Source organism: Pongo abelii, chromosome 13 (genome assembly GCF_028885655.2).
Source record: "Pongo abelii isolate AG06213 chromosome 13, NHGRI_mPonAbe1-v2.0_pri, whole genome shotgun sequence".
NCBI classification, from domain to species: Eukaryota; Metazoa; Chordata; class Mammalia; order Primates; family Hominidae; genus Pongo; species Pongo abelii.
This window is the reverse complement of record NC_071998.2, coordinates 35,397,069-35,416,680: the sequence shown is the minus strand read 5'-3', so window position 1 is coordinate 35,416,680 and position 19,612 is coordinate 35,397,069. Positions and strand designations below refer to the sequence as shown.

The following is a 19,612-nucleotide window of genomic DNA, read 5'->3' as shown; positions in this document are numbered from 1 at the left end:
CTCTATACCATGCTATATTGATTTTCTATTGGTAGTATAAAATTATTACTATAAAATTTAGTGGCCTAAACAACACACATTTTTATCTTACATTTCTTTAGTTCAGAAATTTGAAATGAGTCTCATTGGGCTAAAATCAACATGTCATCTAGGCTGTCTTCCTTTTTGGAGGCACTAGGAAAAACTCAATGTCCTTAATCTTTTCCACCTTCCAAAGAGGATTCACATTCCTTGGTTCATGGCTGCCTTCTCCCATTTTCAAAACCAGCAACAGTGGATTGAGATTTAATGTCCCATCCCACCGACCCTGCTTTAGTTGCCATCACATCTCTTTCTCTGAATACAGGCAAGAAATGTTCTCAACTTTTAAGAAGTCATGTCATTATACTGGGCCAACCTGGATTGTTTAGGAAAATATCCCCATTTCAAGGTCCTTAACCTTAGTTACAACTGCAAAGTCCCTTTTGTCCTGTAATGTATTCACAGATTCCAGGGATTAGAAAGTGGACATATCTGGGGGGTGGGAATTATTCTGCCGAATACATGTGCCATTTGTAATCTTAAATTATTTCTTGTCTCACATGGATTTAAGCAGACTTTCTTACCTGTAAGAACTAGATTATTATACCGATGGTGTTACGTATTTTGCCTATGACACTTCAAAAAAGACGGGTGAGGAAAGCTCACATTTTTACACCATTTTCTATGATCTTAGAGATGTCATTTTTTAAATATGCAGTTTTAGAAAAATTCAAAAAGATGAAGAAGAGGTTTGATCATTCTATATGGGCTCATTGACTCAGGTACTAAATATCTTTCTTTTTTGCCATGCTACTATTTCCCAATAACTAAAAAAACCTTTATCTTTAGCTTAGAAATTTATCCTCATCAATCCAAATACCTATTGATCTACAGGACTCTCAAACACAAAACACTTCATGCTGGCCTATTATCTATACTCTTTTTCTACTTCTACTCCTTCTGTTCTGCTCCCAACATCAGAGAAGAGCAAAAGTATCCCATCAACTGCAAGAACCATAATCCTGGAGGTCATCTTGTCTACAGTTGCAAACAAAAACCAACCAAATGCTAGAAATTTTACCAACTAAACATTTGTTAAATCAGCCCATATTTCTCTATACCTATTGGCATATCCTTAATTCATAATCTCCTATTTTGGTTATATAACACATTACTAATTAGACCCTTTGTCTCAAGCTTCTCTCCTACTTCTTTCTATTTAAGCATCCAAGCTACAGCCAGAGGATTCATTCTAAAATAAAAACTCACTTTATTAACTGTCCTACTTCAAAACCCTGTAATGGCTGACTATTCTCTCTAGATAAATTCCCAACTTCCAAAATACCCTGAATAATTTTAATTTCCCTTAGTGCCCTGTACTCTTTCTCGCTGTCTGCTCTTTGTTCATATTATATTAATCCCTTATCCTCTTCCTTCTTCTGCTCCAAACATATTTCTTGCTCTTTATTATGAAATTTAAATTATCACATCCTCTAGGGAACTCTTCCTCTTCCCCATAGCTAGGCTCTGCTTTACTTCCTTGGGGAAGAAAATGCATTGGATTAAAAATGAGAAAGAAAAGAACATTTATTGAGACATGACATGCTAAGATTTTGCCCTATATGCTTTAAATATAATATATGCTAAGTCATTTGGAAAGTTTTGTGAAGTGGTTATTAGAGAAGTTACAAATAGGAAAGCTATATGGTATGTGAAAATGCAGAATGGAGCAATCTGGGAAAAGCTAGCTGACTATGGAGACACATAAGTTGACCTTGATTCTTATGTCTTCATAGTCAGGGCTTGCCTTTCCTTCATGCAGGCTTATAAAGTTTCATCAGGTTTCCCAATTGGATCAGATTCAGAGATGCAATCACACGCTAATAAAGTTCTCATGAAAATCATATAGAAATAATTTAATTTACTGAGATATTTTTCTAAGTACTCAAACTACTATGGGAAGTCACATCAGCAAAGCTTTGTTTGGTACACACTAGAAAAGATATAGTTGTTAAGACTTAAATGCTCAATGCTTCAAGCAACCCGGTCCATTTTTACTCTTGCTTATTTGTCCAGAGAATCAAATCTTCAGGTCAGCCTGACAAAGTGCCTCTTACCCTGGGCAATGCATGAATGGTCATTGCTGAAAATTGCCTAGGTCTCTTATTTTTCCATGTCTTTGGACTAACCAACCTAAAACCAAGGAAGTGTTCTCATTCTTTAGATGTTATTGATTATTATCACAGGGTCTCTCTCAGTACAGAAATAACCACTATTGTTCAGTTCTGATGCATTTTTTTCAGATTGTAATTTGAAGAAGGCAGGTTTGTTTGCTTTATTAATATCTTCCGTGGAGCACTGCATTATTCCATTTTATCCTGTAACTCTTTAAGTTTCAACTATAGGTGTTAATAATTCTGTTTTACAGTTGGAGAATTTATGCTTGAGTTTAGTAACTTTTCTTAAGTAAGAGGTGGCATTCAAAGAGAGTTCCTCTGACTCCAGAGCCCTTGCTCTTTCAAGCTTTGCTTGCCAGTCTTAGCTCTGTTTCTAAGTAAATGTTTGCCATTGGCAGATCACTAACTACCCTCTGTCCCACCTTGCTTATCAGAAGGGTGAGATGTTGCTCTAAATTATTTCTAAAATCTCTTCCAGCTTGATTTTTTATTAATAAAAGGCAATATTATTTCCCTGCTTTCCTAAGTCTACCAAGTAATCTCTTTCACAATGCAAAGCAGAAATATTCTATGAACTAAATTCCCATTCCAGCTGCCCAGATACTGGCATAAGGTTGACTAAAGTCGTATTTTTCAGTATTGTGAGGTTTCATCTTTTTTTTTCTTCTTTATGGTTAATTTAATGAGAGGTTGGTTGGTCCCATTTCTTATACAGGAAAGAGATTAGGGTTTGGATAGCTCCTTGAGCTGCTTTTTAATTATCTCAGATTTCACATTTTTAAAGAAGAAATGGCTGTAACTTATTCAAGAGGAAGAAAATTCTGTGATGCACATTATAACTATAGTAGATCAAAGGCCTCATTTTTTGCGCTGTGCAGGTGTAGAATTTCTGTGACAGAGGAGGATCCACGATAGGCAGTAAAAAAAGGAAAACAAAATTACATTGGTTTCACACATTTGCTTTGCAACATCTGTTTAGGTGGAAAGCATTTTGCCTGTCGATTTATTGAGGAGTTTGGTCATGACAAGCCATGTCTGTCTATTTCCCTGGTTATTTTGAAAGCTTTGAGTCCAAAGGGATTGAAGTAGCCTAGCTAAATTGCACTGATGCCAGTAAATAGTGACTTTGTATCAGGGGCAGTGTGAGCATCTGCTTTTCTTAGAATTCTGGAGCAAGTGTGATATCTGGGGACAGAGAGGTAGAATTGGACTGACAGCTTAGTTTTTCTGCTGCCGCGAATTTACTAAAGTTAGCTGTGAAAATAGCCCAACTTAATCAATGTAGGCCAGTTTGTCATATCATTGTTTCCTGTGACATTGGCTGTTCATCAACACCTGAGACCTGAGTCAGTCAGTGCTTCTCCCCACAGTTCACACACACATAGCTGATGGATTGCCATCTTCACACAGAGATCTCTTAAATAAAAATTTAACCTAACTTTATAGTCCTATATTGACAAAAAGACCATATGGCTGTTTCGCTAACAATTCTGGATATCTTCAGCATCCAGCGAATAATTTTTTTCCCTTAGGGAGAATGAAAGGGAGGGAAGTAGGAAGAATTTTTGTTACTGGTTAATGAAAAGTCAAATTACTATTTCACAGCAGGAACCACCATAAACAGAAACAAACAAACAAACAGAAACCCAGAATTTAACAATCACTGCACTCCTAGCATCCAACCCATAATTTTGCAAATCACTTGGAGATCAGGAGTGGGTGAACCAATTGTAAAGGAACCCAAGCCATCATTCGTATATTATAAATGATTCATAGTAGCTAAAATCCATTATTTGGAAAAGCATACCTGTGTACATCTTGAAATGCGAGACCAACACTGAAAAATTCTGCGTGATATTGTTTTTTTCCCCCCATGTTTTAAGACCAAGGAAATGGGAGCAGAAAGAAGTAGTGCCAATTTTAATTATTGTCATAAATTCAATAGCAAACTTCAGCAAAATTATCATCTTAAAGATGTGTTTTGGACGTGTCCTTCTCTGTATCCTGTCTTCAAACATACTTGAAAGCACTATTTATCCTTACTAGATCTTCAGAGGGGAGCCTGGAAACCACCTGATTCTTTGTAGAAATAGAATCTGACCTCATTGCTTCCCAATCAAAGAGTGACCATTACCTTGAACCCAGTTGGAAAGCTCATTACTTTATTTTCTTAAATCAGTGGGTACACTGGACTCAGATGCCTTTATTTTATTACTTATCTAGTTTTCCAGATGTCTTACTAATGCATAGGCAAATGTGTTCAATAGATTCAGTGAAGTTTACATGCTTTCCAGAGAGATATTTAACTGAGTCAGTTACTAGGCATAATGTGTCATATCCTGGGTCTTTGAAATGTGTTATCACAGATACTCTAAGTCAGGAATTAGTTGTTTAGCTCAATTGCTTCCAAATATACAGCATTCTATTTGTGTAACATAAATAGCAAGCACAGCGGGCAAAACAAAAAGAGAGACTAATTGAGAAGCCCTTATGTTTAGGACAAATTCTATCAACGCAGGTATATGGTATATTAAAGAGAGATGAAAGTTTTGCTTAGCCTAGTCACTTGTATCAAACATATTTTTTTCCTATCACAATGCTGGATCTCTTTGGAGAATTATTTGTTCACAAAATCTTGTTAAAATTGTGTATCACTGAAATGAATATAATTACTAACTCTGAAAGTTAACCCATTTATGCCTGAGGTTACAATTCTTTGAATTTTTGCAATCAGACCTTGGCGATGACCTTGAGCAGTAGGATATAAATAATTCCCACATGCTTAATGTTCCAATAATGGAACACTAGGCATAAATGGCCACTCCTGCTGGGTTTATTCCAAAAGTTGCATCAATAAAAAGCATTTCAGGGAGGGGTCACAAGTAAATAAGTTAAAAAAATAGTAGAAACATAATATTAGATATAGAGAAAGAAAGAAAATATGAGTGGGGAAGGTTTTTTGGAAATGTCTATACTTCTCTACAGTCAAAAAACATTCATCCCCTACTTTAAATAAAACTTCCTGCTTCCCATAATTTGCATATTTCTACTATTCAGCTTTGCCACTGAGAAGCTAGTATTTTGTAAAGAGTTTATTAATTTTGGGCTTTTGATATAATAATCTCATATTTGCTGAATACATTTACTCTTAAATGACAGTTTTGTCATTGTTGTTGACCTGAAGCAGGGTGTATTTTTAATGGGAGATGTGAAGAAAAATGGAATAGAGGCAAAAAAGTTATTACTTAGTTACCATTTTTAGAAATTCATTTTAAGTAGTTGGAAAGCAATTCTATTGGTTCCTTCATTCACTGATGAGAAGATCTCCATAGTGAGGAAGTTGTGAGAGAGAGGGATTAAAATTAGCCAACTATTTTTACAAAACAATACTTGCCTGTCACTTTGCTCAGTAATGTCTTTTTAGCCATGTGGATTTTTAGTTCATCAAGTCTAATTCTCTTGTATCCTTTGTTGCAGGCTACCTGTGTGAGTCATATGTCAGTGCAATTTCTGGAGGTCAATTGTAGCCCTGAAGTCTCAGAACAATGGCAAAAAGATAGAAGGAGGGCATGATACATTTGGTAAGTGCCTTATGTAAACTACAGAAAATGATAGAGGCAATTTTTTTCTTTCCTAAGGCTGGTGATTTATTGCATATTTCTTGTCATGGAATAGATAACATAGGAGGACAGGAAGAAATTTGCTAGTTTCCACAGTCCCCCTTGAAAATAATTCATTGAATTGGGCTCCTTTGGAAACATTCACATATTCTGCATGTATTTTTACCAGACACATTTAGCATCTTAATGGCATAATAAAAGCTATCATTTGGGAAATATACACATTGCTCTTATCTGAGTGCACAGTGGTGTTGGTAGGTACTGAGGGAGGAAGAGACATGTGCCCTGAGGAAGTCTCTGTTTTGTCTCCATGCACATTTAAGTCTTTTACACATTTGAGCAGGGACTGGGAGAGGAGCATGGGGGAAGGGGGCTGGATGTGACTGGCATCTTTTAAGATTTATGAACTGCTAAATTTAGAAATGTCATTTTGTTATTGCCAGTGAACTGCTAGCGTCTTTGTATGAGTCACTAAGAAAAAATAGCAATCACCTCCTTTGCAAGAGCTAGTATGAGTAACACAAAATGGGTTCAATTAATCATTTTAACCACTAAATTCACTCTGGATAAACAAAGTATGTATCAGATGATGTGCCCTAGAAAGGCAGTCATCCTTACAAAATGCTACTCTCTGCAGCTATGCTCTTCTCATTATCGTATTGCAAATAGTTCTCTGAAAGAAAAAACTGTTCAAACAAAATATTAAACAGCATTCATTTGTCATTTTCCTTCGGGGACTAGGCAGCAACCTGCTGTGGCTGAAAATATGTGGTCATTATGAAGCTGGTATTGAATTGTTTGTTTATCTTTAAGAGGGGAGAGAGGTTTCAATGATGTTACTACTTGATTGGTAATTTCAGGCACTTCTGCTTTCTAAAGGCATATCCTCTGTCCAGAATTGATATTAATAAATGAGTGTGTAAATATGCTGTTTGTGTGTGTGTTTCTTTTTAATGTTCTTATAATTTTCAGTGTCATAAGCTCTTATCACCTGAGGAGTGATGGTGAGTTTTATTTTCTTGTTAGTGTATAGTGTTTTATATCACAGTGAGTCAGGTTGCTTGCTCTTTCAGAAACCTGAAGCATTTACTATAAATGGAGTCAGTCAGGATGTCTAAGATGCCTTGTTCACTGATGACAGTATGACTTTGGCAAGTAGATCGGAGAGAGATTTCAGTGTCTGCATGTGGTGTGCTATCTCTTTCATCTGGTCACAGGAAGCAGCAGGCACTTTTTTTTTTTTTAATGTAGAAAAACGTAGGTTCTGTTTCTCCTGTTTTTCCTGATTCTCCATCTTTTCTTTTTTTTCTTCCCATTTTCTTTCTCTCCATCTTTTTCTTGTTCTTATTCTTCTCTGCACTGGTTAATAATGGATTCAGGGGACTAAAAAGTGACATGAGAAGGTAATAGGCTACACACATCTACTCAAATCCCCCAGACAGATAAGAACCTAGTCCACTTAAAAGTAACTTCAGATACCATCCTTATAGAAACCCATGCCATCATTTAACAACTTTTACCAAATCCTTTATTCTGCTATTTAAACCCGTTTCCTTTTATAATGTGCTTAGAGAGCACAAGAAATTTGTCACCATTTTCTGAAACATTCCTTACTCAGACTGCAAAATCACTCTTTCAGCCTATTTAATTGGAAGCAGAATTAAGCTTCATTAACTTTATCTCTAAACTTTTAATCAATTTATGGCACTCTTCAGAGCCTCCTTTGCAGTTTTTCAGATCCTCTTTAAGTCAGAGAATGTAGAACTGTGCATGTGTCTCCAAAAGATATTTGCCCAGGGCAAGTCAATGGTAAAGTTCAAAAATTTTTAAAAAGCCCTCTTCATGTTCTTAAAACTCTTACGGTCATATTTGCCAAGCAGAATATGTTTAGTAAAGGTGAGGATTTGCTAGTACAAGACTCTGGTAAGGGAGATGACTTGACTGCCAGGAAATAATACAGCATGTAGAATAGAGAAAAAACATGGCTATCCTTGGATGCTACCATGTTTATTTCATACTTAGGAGAGGAGAAAAAAAGCAAACTTTGATGAAGAGCGGAAAGCTGAGCATCAGTGAGAGAAGTCTCTTTCGTTGGGGTTGTTACAATAACACTTTGCCTGAAGAAAGTACTCAACCTGGATATGTTCTGATAATATTGATTTGTGATTCTTTCCATTTAAAGAATCCTTTTGGAGAGTTAGGTGAGGACAGGAAAGTGCAGAGATGTTTAAGGAGAAGAGTTAGAGTTAGATCAAAATCTTACTTATTCAATAAACTATAAAGTTGTTCTTCCAGGCAAAAGGAGACAATTGCGGATTTTATTACTGTCTGAATGAAGGGGCTTTAATTGCTCAGATATACTGCTATGCTTCTTTGCCTCATTAAGTGTATTAACAGTCTGATCTTGCAGTGGGAAAAAAAAAACAGGAAGAAAAGTAAATGGGGTAAAGCCATGAGTTAAATAGTTAGCTTATAGCAGTATACATCCAAAACAATGTATTCTGATCTGTTCTCTCTCTCTCTCTCTCTCTCTCTCTCTCTCTCTCTGTGTGTGCATGTGTGTGTATGTGATCTCACTTTTTAAAAAAGGTTTGCTTTTTATCCCTTGCTTCACAAAAATATTGCTGACCATCCAACACAGTAAACTAATCGATATATAATAAAGATAGAAGCCACCATTTACTCAGATCATGCTACATGCCAGGTACTTAATATATTTAAAGTATATCTAGTATACTTTATGTAATTACCTAATATAATTATTTTATCATTTAAATGTATTACCATGAATGACTAACTATATGTCATGCTCTAAGTTAAAGATATGAGCCCTATGATGTAGACATTTCTGTTGTTATCTTACAGATGAGGAAAGTGAAGTCCACAGAAGAGACTTGCTACAGTCTCACAGTTTGTCAGTGGCAAAACTTAGTTTTGATTTCAAGTCTCTCTCGCACTAAAGTTGATGTTTTTCCTAATCCATTCCTGTTATTCTGCTGGACTTGTCAGATTTATCTGGTATCTCAAAAGATTCATGTAAGAGAACCCCAGTTTTTCATCCATAACACTACCTCCAAGAGAGATAAGCACACTAAATTGCAATGACGTAATTAAACATTTTTGGATTTTTTTTCTATCAGAGAAGTCTAGAGAAGGTCATTTTTCTTAAAAAGAAAAAAAAAAAAGCCAGAGATAGGCAAGAGTTGCGGCTTCTGTAATTGTAATGACCAGTCTATTATAAATATGTCATCTTGGCCTATAATGAGTTATCACAATCATTAACTATTGTTGCAGTTATTGGTTGTAAAATAAAATGCAAAGTCTCAGCTATTTAATTTATGATTAATACAATTCACTTTATTGGGCTTTTATACTGTGTATGTGGGTTTCTTTCTCTTTCTCTCTTTCGTTTTTTTTCCCACTCTGTCTCTTTCCCTGGGCATTTTATGTGAACCACAAAATTACAGGTCTGTGTCTTATTGTACTTTATGGTTCAGTAAATTAGGCCAGGGTGATAACCTGAGGGAATATTAATAATCCTTGTTTTAACAAGCCTAAATTTATACCATCGTCAGAAGTTAATTGCTCAGTTGTACCCCTGGTGCTCAGGATTCCTGAGTACTAAAGGATAGTGGTGGGAAGAAAAGTGTTCCATTTTTGCAAGATCTGCTTCCCTAAGATTTGTGTTTCCGGCAACAAGGAGATGATTACCCTGAAATACATGACTATTTATTGAACCAAAAATAGAAGGTGTTTTATATAGGCACTAAGTAATACTTCTAAGGTCTGAAGTCCTATGAAGCACATACAGAAAATGTTTGCAAGTTTATAAAGTGTCTAACTCTGGATATCTAGTAACCTGGAAAACACTACTATTTTATTATAAAGCTGTATGCCAGGGGTTCTTTGTCAGAACAGCTCTCACCAGATGACAGGATTTATCTCCTAGAAAATGTTCTTTTGTTCTTTGTGGCCAGGCGCAGTGACTCACACCTGCATTCTCAGCACTTTGGGAAGCCAAGTCGGGTGGATTGCTTGAGGCCAGGAGTTCAAGACCAGCCTGTCCAATATGGCGAAACCCCATCATTACTAAAAGTACAAACATTAGCCAGGTGTGGTGGCACATACCTGTAATCCCAGTTACTCGGGAGGCTAAGTCAGGAGAATCCCTTGAACTCGGGAGGTGGAGGTTGCAGTGAGCCGAGATTGCACCACTGTACTCCAACCTGGGTGACAGAGCAAGCATCTCACAAGAAAAACAAAAAAAAAAAAAAAAAAAAGGTATTTCCTTTGCGAGGGGGAAAAGGCAGGAAATACTTTCATTTTGATGTTCTCTATGCTTTCCTGGAGGCTGAAATGCATCTACCTGATATTGGACTCAGTTTCCTGAGACCAAGAGTATGTGTTAGGGTCAGAAAGGGGAATAGCTACAAAAATAGATGATGAGAGAGATTATTATTAGATAGTATAACCCTCTGGAACCTCTAGGATAGTCACATACTCACTTGTCCCGTTTAAAAGTGTAATTAGGCATTTTCCAATTCGTTTGCCACTACTTTCTTATTCAATCATTATGTTGTATGTAAGAAAGGACCAAGGCTTTAATGACTTTATTTATTTTCCTTATCTGAAATAATTAAACCTATCTTTCAGGGAATTATGCAAACTTTTTGAAGTAGCATATGTGAAAGTCCTAGCATGTCATCCTTAAGAATATGCCATCTACACGGAATATGTGCTAATATGATTCCTTGTACCCTGCACCCCTAAACTATTAATGTATCAATGACTTTTCCCCCTAAGTTTTAGTGGAACTTCCAAGTCTTCAAGTGAGACCTCTAGACAGTAACCACCAAATGACTGTGAGAGGTGAAGCCAGCTGGACTTCCTGGGTCGAGTGGGGACTTGGAGAACTTTTCTGTCTAGCTAGAGGATTGTAAATGCACCAATCAGCACTCTGTAAAAACGCACCAATCAGCACTCTGTGTCTAGCTAAAGGATTATAAATACACCAATCACCACTCTGTAAAAACGCACCAATCAGCGCTCTGTGTCTAGCTAAAATAAATGCACCAATCAGCACTCTGTAAAATGGACCAATCAGCGCTCTGTAAAATGGACCAATCAGCAGGATGTGGGCGGGGCCAAATAAGGGAATAAAAGCTGGCCACCCAAGCCAGCAGCAGCAATCCCCTTGGGTCCCGTTCCACTCTGTGGAGTCTTTGTTCTTTTACTCTTCATGATAAATCTTGCTGGTGCTCACTCTTTGGGTCCGCACTACTTTTATGAGCTGTAACACTCAAAACGAGTGAGTTCCTGAAGTCAGCGAGACCAGGAACCCACCAGGAGGAATAAACAACTCCGGGCACACCACCTTTAAGAGCTGTAACACTCACTTGCGAAGATCTGCAACTTCACTCCTGAAGTCAGCGAGACCATGAACCCACCGGAAGGAAGAAACTACGGACACATCTGAACATCTGAAGGAAAAAACTCCAGACACATCATCTTTAAGAACTATAACACTCACCATGAAAATTACCTGAAATATCTAAACATTAATTTAGAATGTACAATAAACCATGTACAATGTAGAATGTTTTCACATAGAATGTCAAATGAAGATAACAGAAGCTCAGGCTGACGACCCAGATTTTGGGGTTCAAACCTTGACTCTGCCATTTACTTGTTATGTGAACTTGGGTAAGTGATGTAACCTCTCTATTCCTCTATTTTGTTTTCTATAAAGTAGATTACTGTAAAAATTAAATGAATTAAAACATGCCTTATGTTTAGAAAAGTATCTGGCACACATAAGTCCTCAATAAATGTTAGTGTTCTTGTTCTTTGTTGCTTTTATTACCTATCGTTCTACATTATGTAGGGAAATACATGCAAATAATAAATACTTAGTCAATGTTAATTAGTATGTAATAAGTCCTCCCCTTACATAATCGACACACGTTTAAAGAACAGGTCAGTATGGGATGATAAGTATTGTCTGCATGGTACATATGATAAGCACTTTGTGGGTTTAGTTGTAGGGATTATCATTTCACAGAAATGACAGCTAAATGTAAAGACCTCAAAAGGCTAAGTAGTGGTAAAGATGTGGAGCTACTAGAACTCTGGTATAAATGTAAATATGGACAATTATTTTGTAAAAAGTATTCAACAATAATATTCAGTATCTAATAAAGTTCAAACTTTCTGTCTTACGAGCTACTGACTTTACTCTTAGATACATACCCAGGAAAAATGAATGCATTTTACAACAAAAGATTCATAATAGCTAAAAAGTGGAAAAAAATTAAAACAGAATGATGAGTTAGGAAAATATGTGAAATATTCATATGAAATATTATAAAGTAATGAAAATGATACATAAGTTCAACAATATGGGTGACTCTCACAAGCATAATGTTCCGTAAAGTAAGCCAGGTACAAAAAAGCACATACCATAAGGCTGTTTTTATATATTTGAAATACGCAAAATTCCGTGGTGACATGTCAGAATAGTAATTGTCTTTGGCGAGGTAAGTAGCAACTTGGAAAGTGCATGAGAAGGGCTTCTGAGGTGCCGGTTATGATTTGAAAATTGCATTTACTTTGTGAAAATTGATTAACCACAATTTTATGTGTTCTTTTCTTTATATGTTTTATTTCAATAAACACTTTAAAAATGAATAAAATGATAAAATCATTGATTGTTTCAGATTTATCTAATGATACAATTTCGGAAATTATTCTAGGTTATTGGTTTTCGAAGGCTGAAACAAAGTCCAGTATCTGTACCTTGAACTACCTGGCTTACACCTAAAATAGTAACATATTTACTAAGTTCTTGGGGTTTATAAATGTAAGGTTTTTATTTTTTAAAACCAAATTGAATAGTCTTTTAGAATATTATTTAAATGGTACAAAATTATAATAGCTGGAAATGATATTTGATCCTCTAGCATCATTAAAACTTCTTAAGCCTTGCCTTTTTTGAGGTGGAGTACAGTAAAAAGTTCTTTAAAAAATAACACAAAATATAGCCATCTAAATTGACTTTTGACCCACTCTGAACACATTTTAAACTTAGGCATGTAAAGCCAATTCTTACTTTAAAGAGAATATTGGTTATGAAGAGGAATCTTTTAGAAGGTTGAATAATTTGTCAGTGATTTGTTGGCTACTTACATACCTTGTAACAAATTCAAGAAATACATTGGGATTCTAACCTAAATCCTTACTCCCTAAATGAATCAGATATATTTTGATTAACTGGAATACTTACACAAATCATTGGGTTGTTTGGCAGGTGCACAATTTGAGTACCCCAGGAACCAAACTCTAAAACAGAGTTTAGCATAAAGGATGTTTATTAAATAGTACGCTTGTAATCAATACCTGTGAAAGGAAGAAAGAAAAGGTAGTCATCAGCAGAGAAATGTCAAGTTGTGATGTAGACTCAATGACAGCCATAGTTGTTACCATGAGAAGTTCTGGAGCTAGGATAACCCTCAGAATTGTTCTAAATTGGACTAATGATCTGATATTTTTAATTTCTCATTTATTAATTTTGGATGCAGTCTACCCAGGGAAGAGGCATTTCCTTGGGCAAGGAGGCTTTTTGCAGCTGAGATAATCCCTTAAAGGGCTGACAGCTAAAGACCGACTATTGTCAACATTCCCAGCTTCTGAGGGAACCATTTCTTCATTGAAGGGATATTTGACCAACATGTGGTCAAATGTGGTGAATCCCCCACAGTCCATCTCTTGCCTGCTTAGATCGTTTTCTTCATAAAATTTCTGGAAGCTTCCCAGAGATTGTTTTAGATATCTATTCATGGAGAAAATTTAAAAGCAAGTTTGTGGGAAGCAATAGGTACTATCACTGCAGCTGCTCTGGGTGTAGGGGGACAAGTGATGCTCATGATTTCTTTCACTATCCAGTCTGTATTCCATTCACTCTCTACTACCATTTCTGCTGGAGTCTGAGGGCTCTAAGTCCCTAGTCACCACGCCTTTCTCAGGCTAAAGTTGTCGGTCTTGTCCGTTTATTTTCACAGCTAGGCAAAGGAATACCAGAGGTACCCAAGTAGATCACCTGAGTGTCACATACATTCTTTCAATCTTCACTGTGTAGCAGCAACCCCACCTCTTCCTAAGCATCATGGTCTATTGCCCCTGCCAAGATGATCCCTGCTATTCTTGCCTGCTGATCTAAAGTTCCCATTTGGCAGTCACAGCTTACAATTCAATGTGACCTTTGCTGTGTCCTCTGGCAGAAGTGCCCTGCCTTTGGGAACCAAGACCTCTAAATTTACAAAGCCTAGAATAGAAGGAATAGGAAAAATAAATTCCCAAGTGGGTTACTTGAAGTGATTTAAGTGAGCATGCTTGTTCTTTTTGTTCTTGGCTCCTAGACCCATGTATTCCTCCTACTGTGAAGGAGAGGCACAGTTATACATGTACTGATTCAATGAGCATACCACAGCATGGAGGATTGTGTTGCATCCTCATAAAGTATTGCCTTCTAGCGGGATTTCTAGTCTTCCAGTTGCTGAGTGGTGTTGTATGTTAAATGATTAGTTCATCTCATGGTCAGAGGTTTGCCTTAGTACCTCCTTTGCTATAAACTAGGTTTCCTGTTTGGTCATTTTGTCATGTGGAATCCAGTACCTAGGATTCCCTAAGTCTTCAGACAATGGTACTGGTTGATGTCCTGCAAGCAAAAAAGACAATAAGAAAAGACAAAGATGGTCTTCTTGAAGCAGGCTGCTCTATTGGCAGCTCCTCAGCATTGGCCTTTATTGATGACAGTTGGATATTTGTGTTTGCAGTAGCAAAACCAGCTAATACAAATAGCAAGATCAATTAAGTTACTGAGATTCCAAGAGATTGGACCTATGTATAGCTTCCATCCTTACTTCCTTGGCCATTTCATGTAATCATAATGCCAGCTGGAGTAGCTGATGACAGAGATTAATATCAACTGGACAAGTTTTTGTCTTCTTTATTGTTCAGTGCTTCTTCCATGGTGGGTGCTCTCTAGTGAGTATTAGCATGCAACAAAAAAACTTTGTCATACTTCATGCTCTCTTCCAGGTACCCATTCTACATGCATCTACTACAGAACTTCTTATGCAGTATCTTCTCCTATCTTTCTTTCTTCAGGCCCCTAGTTACTTAGCCAAGCCATTTGCTACTGTCCTTGAATTCACATATGCTCTGAACTTGAGTTAATTTTATTTTTTTACACAAAATATATGACTACATTCTGCCCCCTACGCCCACCACAAACCAAGAATCTGTACATCGGAAGGATTTTCTCTCACTATTCTTTCAATGCTCTCATTGAGTGGGGCTATAATGCAGTTGCTATCTAATTTCACATTTTACCCATATGCTTAACTGACCATTTTATGAACGAATCATGTGCTTTGTCTTCCACTATTTACTGAGTGTAAAGATCCTCTTTTTGGTGATGGGTGTGAGCTGGGGGAGAGGTGCTGGTGGATGACATGGGTGGTTTGGTAATTTGCTTATACAGCTTGCATGGACCCTCTGATCTGCTTGAACTTAGTTCTAGATGTACCACTTAGAACTCTCAATAAATTGTTGCAAGAATCTTCTGATCTTAGAGCTTAGTGAGTTTGACAGAACCCAGCTCATGACAGACAGGTGTGGCTCAATTATCACTTGGTGCTCCATGGTCAGCTACTTCATCTATGGCAGGCCCAGTAGTATGCCAACAGTTGTTGTTTAAAAGGCATGATTCTGATGGAATGCTCTTGCTCCAGACTACCAGCAATCTGTGTTGTGATTTTCTCATTGATACTTGCCATAGTCTCGAAATGGCATCTTTTCTCATCACTCATACCACTAATGTCATAAAGTCTCCCAGGTTTTTATGCCATAGTACTTGCAATGCACCATCCCATCATATCTCTAGATGGTTTATGTTATGACATAACTCTAATTATAGATTTTCTTGCCAAAAAGGGTAGTAGGAGCATGTGTTGTCTTAAGTAATGTCTGAATCATCTTCAAGCAAGAGGGGAATACTAGCTTTTCATAGAGATGTTTCATCCACTTCTGCAAACTTGCAAGATCAAGGAGAATCTGGAGACTCTAAATATGCATGGACGTCATCCCTGATGTCTCTAGCTTATTTGGTCCTTTGCCAAACAGGATCCTGACTTGTGAAAGATAGGGTAAGTAGATAGGATTGGACAAAGGGAGAAGTTGATCTGTGATGCAATCCCAGTGAAAAACTAGGGCAATGCCATGGGATGCTCTAAAGCTAGAAAGTTCTCTAGGAATTGTCTAAGTTACACTGAGATGACCTGATTTTCATTGATCATTGATGCCGTTACTTCTGGGCCACCCTAGGAAGAAGTGTAAACCCTAGGACCACCCTAGGAAGAAGTGTAATGTGGTTGTGGCAGTCTGCAGATGAGGCAATTCTGGAAGAGGCAGATGCAGAAATCTGTTTACCAAGCACTCTTATGGGCTGGGCGACAAGTTTTCATTGAAGGCATTGCTGGCAGGACATCAGAGAGTCTACCGCAGTAATTATAAAGCATTCAGTCTAACTGTGAAGGTGGGGATATAAAAATGAGTAAGCATTGTATTCATTTGTTTATCTTTACTTTCATAAAAGGATTCATACTCTACTAGAAGGCAAAGATATTACAAAAATATTAAAACACTGGTTTAACAAGGGGCAATGTGATAGAGTGAGGAAAATGGAGTAAATTACTTGAGCATGAAATTTAGCTCTGACTCTTAACAAAATAGAGAATTACAAAGGTTTACATGGTTTTTATTAGCTAATAAAAGGAATCCTGGGTTTTTCTTTTTCCTAGTAAAGTAACTCTTTCCTGTCTTTGAACTCTGAGAAGACTTTATTGTGAGATTCATTATAAAATGCACTGAACAATATTCTAGATTGTAACTTCAAAACAGTTTTGTAACAATGGCAAAATTGTTCTACCTATGATTCTTATTTTGCCAAGCATCTGAAGTGTAGACATTGTGTTTATCAAAAGAAGATTCACATGCTTTAAAAACAAAAATAACATAATCATATTCACGGTTGACATATTGTAAGGCCATTTAAAGAGTTTGTATTGTACTTGTTGAAGAAGTAATTTGCAGAATGTAAGTTAGGACCCTATTCTTCACCAAGATTAATCAAAAACATTTCCCTCAGCAACTACTTTCTGAGTCTTAAATTTCAGCATCGTAAGAGATACTCACATGTGTGTTTGTATGTGTGAAAAAGGTACACCTCAGCATAGGGTTGTTTATTAATTTCTTTAAAATTAACTTGATTCAATTTATTGTTGACTAAGTGCAATTCTATGCTAAAAATGTGTGATTAGATAAGAAAGATGTCCTGTCTAAAAGATGTCCAAACAGACTATTTGTTTTCAAGAAGTTATAGTCTTGTAAGGAAAGTAAGAAAGACAAATATAAATGCTAATAGTTTCACAATAAAAAAAGTATTTATGACAGTCAAATGAAAAAGAAAAGATAGTAACTGGGGATATTATTAAATATTTTAGGAAGGGGGAAACATCCAAAATACATCTTAAAATGTGCCTAGTATATAGCAAGCCTTCAATAAATATTACCATTATTACCGGTGAGTTTTTCCTTAATTGATACCTATCTGAACACTAATGGGAAAGTTTATAACATTGGCTGAACACTGTGCTTTTGAAAACTTAATCACATTTTTTCCTTAAGGCAACATCAAATTGATGAATTTTGTCTTCATTTTTTAGAAAGAAGGAAGAAGGGAAAGAAGGGAGGGAGGGAGGGGGGAAGGAAGGGAGGGAGGGAGGAAAGAAAACAAATAAACATCTCTGAAAGAGATGAAAGTAATTTTCCCATGTCACCCAAGTTAGTAGACTTAAGACCAGGGATCTGAATATAAGGTTGTCTGTCTACAGAGCCGAATCTCTTTTACCACAGTCTTCTATTACTTCTAGAAATTGTTATCAATTATGAAAAATCATTCCAAATTATTTACTGTGAAAAGAGTAATTGTTTCAGAATACACAATATTGTTCTTGCAGAAGAGTATTGTAGGAGGAAGCTTCTCTCCCTTTGCTGCCTTTCAGTCAGCCTACTTTACTGAAGGCTTCAAAATGTTATTTTCTTTCACGTAGTTAGAGACTGAAAAGAGTTATATTATGATTTCCATGATTTACTCAGACCACAAATAACCATATTATGAAAAGGGCCTAGAAGAAAAAGTTATATATCCATCTATAATCACTGATTCAGGGCAGTTCTGTCACTTGCAATTGAATAATGATTGCTTCATCTCTACGTGCTTTACATTATTTAGGATTTTAAATTACTAATATGTGAATTCCTTTTTATTTACTTAGATGGAATGAATGCCAAAATTTCTCTTCTGGAAACTTGTGGACCACTCAAGATAAGATATTGATTTTTGAACATTGTAGTGCTTAAATTTTTAGAGCTGTGGAATTTTAAAGGGCTTTTGCAAAATAAAAACAATGCAACCCTGAGAAGTAGGTCATAAAACAACAATAAACAATACCCCTACAAGATGCTGCAGTTGTGGGATGAACTGGTAACAAGGAAACGATGGAGAAGGGACCAAGAACGTAGAAAGAGAGACGAGGGTAGTGGTCAGTACATTAAAATGAAAATTAAACACCTGACTAGAAATTTGTATCTTGTGACATATGTGCTTTTGCACATGCTCAACTTAAGCTTATTTCTGAAGATTTATACATTTATATGAAGTTGATTGATGATGTTTTAAGCCCATTGGAGTTTGGAATCAAGCAATTCAATAATTGTATAATGCTCAGTATAACAAATATAATCCTGGCTATGAAAGTCTTTTTTCTATGTTTTCTAGAATGAAAGTCTTTCTTTGGCTTCTAAAATGAAAGTACATTGCAAAGGAAATTCCATTGTAGCAAGTGAGATTCTATTCTGATGTACTGATTCATAAATTATCACAGTGACAATTATGGACTCAAATAATGGACTCAAAAGTCTTTCCTAGAAACTTAATAGGTTTAAATTATTTAATTCCTCTAGAAAAATGGAGATCTGGGAGTTAACTTAAAAGCCAATAGATTAGCTGGAAATTCATAACTATTAAATGCCCAATGTATTCCATGTTTGTGTTCTTTTTTCTTTTACCCAAATTCAATGTTTGCTAATAAAATAGTATGAGATTTTTACTTCGGTACAGAACCACTTAGGCAATCTGGCCCTGGACATTAGCTACTTCCTTCTCAACTCTGTATTTACTTTGCTTATTATTATATTATATTACTTTGCATTAAATACCAGACATGGCCATCAAACACTAACTCCTTTTCTTAGTATTGAGTATACTAAGTGAAACCAATATGAAGTAAAGAAATGGCTTGGCATTTAATTAGTACAAATTGCTGTCAACTAGTGAACATTACTACAAATTACCTGACAAATGGACTAATGCTGTTTTTGATAATAAGAATTTCAATGAGTAATTTTACTTTAATTTATTAATTAGACTGCCCTTTGGGTATAACTGTCTCCTCTTCAGGCTGTCTCAGCAGAAAGTTACATGGCCAAATGAATTCAGAGATTCAAATCCTGCCTCCTATTTGGAGGAATATAAGCGAGAAAAAGGAGACCATCCTATGGAGGTAGTAGATTTTTGGTTATTTTCTCCAAGAAAGTTGTTGTGATATTTCTTTTCTTAATCTTCCATGTCTTTAACAAATCCATTATTTAATAAAGGCAATGGAGCATGGTAGA

The 19,612-nt window shown here is 36.2% G+C and overlaps 1 long non-coding RNA gene across 1 annotated transcript in view; it reads left to right on the top strand.

The window, feature by feature from the left end:
• The window catches only part of LOC129047828 (uncharacterized), a 46,766-nt gene that overhangs the window by 2,454 nt on the left and 24,700 nt on the right, over positions 1-19,612 (top strand). Inside the window, exon 2 of the long non-coding RNA XR_008509602.2 lies at positions 5,676-5,779. This is a non-coding gene — a long non-coding RNA (uncharacterized LOC129047828). The remainder of the gene's footprint in view (positions 1-5,675; positions 5,780-19,612) is intronic.